A 5,266-nucleotide genomic window follows, 5' to 3' on the forward strand; every position below is an offset into this window, starting at 1 on the left:
AGCTACACAAGCCCCCTACTACTAAAGCTTATTCCTCTGGATGGGATAGGAAGAAGGATTTCTGGTTGCTACTTCTCTTGACCCAGGCACAACTCTGTTTGAGTTGATCTTATAAACTGGAAAAATGGGACAAGGCTAGCTGAAATTTGCTCTTGCAGCCTTTACCCTACAAGCGTATCTCAAGGGCCAGTTTCTCTCTATTGCTTCTAGAAGTGCTTTAACATCCACAAGTTGAAGGGATTTCACTGTTTGAAACTGTTTAAATATGAACTGTCTGCTGTTCAAATATTCTCCAAGCCGGGATTTCACAGGCTGGAACCAATGACCCTCTGCAATTATTTGTTAACCATCCATTTGTACCAGAGTCATGCCCAGATAAGGCCTGGACCACAGTGCCAGGAAATTGTCTCAAGCCCCAAATCATTTAGACCCTCTGAGTGTGTTTATTGCTGCTAAACCAACTTTAACCATAGTACAGCTTTGAGTTACAATGACTTCAGTCATTTCAAAGCACATATTCCACCATCACATTCCACAGAAAGTAAGTCTCGGTTGTGTTACAAGGCATGGGAAGTGGCTCTTTCTCACCAGGTAGTTGTGCAGCATGGAAGGGCTCTGAAACTCTTACGTTTGGGCTGGTGGAGTGTCAGAGGCTGTGTTTAGTTTTGTTCTTACACAAACACACCATCCTGCCACGAGGAGCAAAGGGACCTCACATCTCAGTCAGTGAGACAGAACAAGTTAAGTTCTGAGCTCTGCCTCAGGACTCTCACGGCAAACAAGATGCTTCAGTGCTGCCTTCTCTATCCGAAATCTCTAAGATGTTCAGCAGTCTGCGTACTCTCTGCATTGTGTTAGTGGTGATGGACACAGCGCTGTAACCGTTTGGGAGGTCTGGCAGAGCATAAACAAAATATATTGACACACATAGCAACCCAGGGCCTGACAAGCAATTTGCCCGTCAGCTCAATGTGGAGGTTTCGCGTTGAAGATGCAGAATACATTAGACATCAAGTCCCTGGTGTTGGACACGCAGTACCCAGATGATCCGTGAAACTCCCTAGATATCCACGGTGATCTCCTCTGTGACTTAAAAGGAGAGAACAGGAGATCAGTTTGTATTCTGGCATTACTTAGCATATGCTTGTTTGTGGAAAAATTCTCCATGGCCTTCCGATGAAAATGAAGCAGTTTCTTGTGTCTGCAGACCTGAGCGCTCACATTCTGCGGAGAATCATTTTAGTGTTTGTTGGTTTGTTTGGTTGTTGATTACATGCAAAGTGACAGCACTCTCTACTTCCCTCCCATCATTCCAGCCAAACAGGCTCCCCCTCAGTTCAGAGGCACGGAAGAGACACCCCTTGGCTGGCTTTCCTTCTCCCTTGACTCTTGCGGAGGGATCCCTGCAATTTGCGAGGACCATTTGGATTTATGCTGGGAAGCAGCGCCCCAGAACACACAGCCTGGTACTGCATCCCCTGCTTTTCATCCTTCTGGCCTGTGCTGAGGCACCTGCCCCCAGAAAAAAACACAACCCCATCGTAACATTTTCTCTTCAGACGGTAGAACCTCCTTGCACAGTAGAAAACTCTGCAGTTGCGCTCAGTTACCCTTTCGGCCGCAGCAGAAACCTCTTGTGAACGCGCCGAACGTAGGCTTGTCTTCCAGCATCTGGGTGCAACTGGATCGAGTGCATTCGTCTCACTCACGAGGCTTGTCCGCTGCAGCCAGCTGTTCAGGCGGAACAGGCAGGTATGTTATTAACGCATTGCAACTGGTCCTTCGCAGATCACGTGCATCTGATTCGTGGCAGAGAGCTCTTCTCCCCCTCTTTATTTTTCTTTCTGATGTGGAAAACAGCATTAGTTTCCAACACTACCTCAGACTTGAGAGTCTTAAAAGGTTTTCTTCTTTCTGCCACGCTACTTCCTTCTCCTGTCTGGAGGATTTAGAGTTTTGCCCTGGGGCAACTGATCTCCTTGTGCCTTCTCCTCACTGTTATCCCTTAGGAAAGCCAGTCATTCCCATCTCGGCAAACCCCTGGGACAGTGATGGGGAGCAAGGTGCGGAGAGGAGTTAATGTCACTGAATTAAAACACAGTGTATTTGAGTGTTTGTTTAGTGCTTAAACTGCTCTTTGAGGGTGCTGGAAATAGAGATAAATGAAACTGGGTAACTTCACAGACAAGCACTGTTGGTTTTGGTGGGTCTAGGAGAATCCTCTTCCCCACTGGAAGCTGTGTCACCCACAATAGATAGCAGCTCTCCCCTGGGCTGGATGCTGGTGTTTTGTATCCTGGACCATTTTTGGTAATGACCACGTCAGTGCAGAGGCAGGGGTCAACTGTTTATTAGTTTATGAGTCCAGGACCAAACATGTTACGGTGACGTGGTCACATGCCTTCCTAGTGATCAGCAGTACTTGAAATCCAAGTTACGGTGACACACTATGTTGAAAAACAAAGAAGGTTCCAATGAAGAAAACTTGCAACACCCAGGACACACTTCTGGGGCTGAGCCTATCTTTTCAGGACAACATATTCCCTCTGTTTGCTTACAGTGCGTGGTGCTGCCAAACTTTCTGGTGCCTTGAAATCTACTTTCTGGAGAAAAACATCTCATCACATCCTAACACTTCACCGTTAGCTCTTAACTGTTGTGAAATGTAGTTGCACCCTATGGCTCAAAGGCAAACAAAAGAAACCGTCTCTTCGAGCCCAGAAGTAAACGTGTCACGGCAGATGGGATAGATGTTGAAGAAAGGGGAAAGCAGGAAAACAATGAGAGGGGGAAAGAAAAGAAACCAGAAACAATAACCTAACATTCACACCATTATGTTCACTAGACTTTGATGATCCCTCTTCAAATTCTTTTAGGTAATTTTGGAACCAGTTTATACTGACTTTCACTGCAGGCTGTGACAGTGAGCTCCACGGGGAAATGGTGCTCAAAAAGAGTGAGAAAGCACGATGGCCCCAGCGAGCCCACTCATTGCCTTGGAACACATCACTGTGTGGAAAAGCTTTTCTGTCTCACAACTGCAGTCTAACAATTACAGTTATTTTTGCCTACTTCTTGTAGTACGGGAAGAAATGGAAAATCGTTCCCTCATCTCATTCTCTGCTTCACTCCAGAGCTCCAAGGCATTCCTCTTCAGTCATCAAGAGACATAACCTGATTCTCTCCTGCTGCTGCAGGCATTTTCAAGTCCCCCATCAACAGTGCCACCTTAGAATGAAAAAGGGGTCATAGCAATGGGATGTCTAAGGCTGTAGGTGGATTCAAGACGTTACTGCATTATTAAAGTACCCTGTGGCACAACTCTATTTTCTTAACACCTTCCAATATCCTCTGGGCTTTTTTGGTCTCTGCAGGGCACTGTTTAGGAGGAGAAAGACTCATGCTGCATCCAGGCTGGACAATTTTAGGAAGGTCTTTTGAGCTTTATTGCCACAGTCTGATGAGACTGCAGCGAAAGGATAGGCAAAGCTTTTGGCAGCTTGGAGAACAGTGATGTCTAGGTGTGGAGAGGGATATGCTCTAAGATGACATCTGAGTGAGGTTCACGGAGGGAACGAGGGAAAAAAATAAACAAAGTCTCTTTGGTTTGGTCTAAGGTAGTGGTGAACAGAAGATCTAGAATATGAATCAAAAGCTTGAGTCTACCTGAGGCTGCTCTGGAGGCCGTAAGTAAAGCTGCCATCCCAAATTGTCCTGTCTAGACGGCTGCTGCCAGAGCGTGGCTTGGGCCAAAGAGCACTGTGGGATCTGGGAAAGCCAGCACATCTCTGGCTGTGGGATCCGCACTGTGGCATGTCCTGGAGGGACCTGACACGTATATGCTGTCTCCTTTCCTGCTGCTTTAGGAACATAGGGAAAACGCTCCCTCTCACGCCACTTGATGCAGGTCCCTGCAGAGATGTCAGTGCAAACATTTTTTCCAAGCATTTAAAATACAGAAAGCCTCATATTTCTGTTGCTAGAAGATGAGATAAGCTTAAGTAAATTGCCCTGAGCACCTTTGCTCCCCAGGCCTGCAGTGCCTTTGAGACGCTCTTTTCAGAGCAGTGACATCCTCTGAAGTGGGCAGGCTCAGCAGAGCGGCTGCTGCTGTGCTGCTTCCACTGTGAGAGCTGCCATGGCTTCGAATGTGCTGAATTCCTTTTGGCCTAAATCCTGGGGAGCTAAGAGGAAAAGGATTGGCTCCTTTCCTTCCCCCACCAACGTTCTATTAAACTGCCCCTGTGCAAACGCCTCCTGAAAGGCAGTCATTAAAGCCCGTGGTGTGGCATGGGGGTAAGGGAAGGCAGTTTCTGATTAGTCCGCATTGCAGAGTGCGCGAAGGGGACAGGCACAGTCAGGAGTCCAAATCGCAAGTTACGTGTGCGTTTATTTGCTTGTAAATGAAGTATATTTGCTATGGAGTTGCTAGGACAGCTAGCATGCCTGCTGTTATACTAAACCCTCATACGCAGAAACCACAGGTAGAGCCCTTGAAAACTCTTAGAGTCAGTGTGAACTTGATGAGACACGATGTTTTAGCCTACGTATTTTGAACTGCATTTATTTGCTAATCACCTTTCAGAATTCAGGGGTCAAGCGTTTCAGTATCTTTCTGTAACCCTGTGGGCTAGAAAGGCAATTCTTTATACTTTTTTAAAAGCAAAGGTGGGAATCCCATATAATTACAAAAGTTGGAGCTGTAAAAAGGGAAGATTGCTCTGAGATAAAGAGCACTGTCACCATAGCTGGTGATTATTTATTATTCTTTATTTATTACCTGATTACAGATTATTTTCTGGTAATTGCTGGACTAGGCCTTTCCTCAGCCTTCTGCCACCCAAGCTGTTGATTCCTCTTTCTAGTTTGATTTCCTGAGACTTCTCTTTTCTGCATGAAGCCTGTGTTTGCCACCCCTGAAACTAGTGACGATGTCAACCTGAGACGAGGAGGAACGGCCATAGGCTCCAGGCTGGTAAGCAGACATCCCATTATGCAGTGCCTCGGTCTGTATTCATTAGCTCTGGCTGTCTTTTCTGTCAACAACGACGTATTTTTTTCCCAAGGACCCAGAATCCCTTTAAGCTGCAACACCTGACATAGTTTAAACAAGTAGCATTGCTGTCATTATGATATGACCCTTCAGCCAAATACCCAGGGCAACCATCAGTCTGTCTGGGGCTCCTTCTCTGGAATAAATGAAACTGTGGCTCCATTTCCATCCCAGGACTTCACCCTCTGGGAAGGACAGCTGAAACTTTCCTTG

Source organism: Eurypyga helias, unplaced genomic scaffold (assembly GCF_000690775.1).
Source record: "Eurypyga helias isolate BGI_N326 unplaced genomic scaffold, ASM69077v1 scaffold8142, whole genome shotgun sequence".
NCBI lineage: Eukaryota > Metazoa > Chordata > Aves > Eurypygiformes > Eurypygidae > Eurypyga > Eurypyga helias.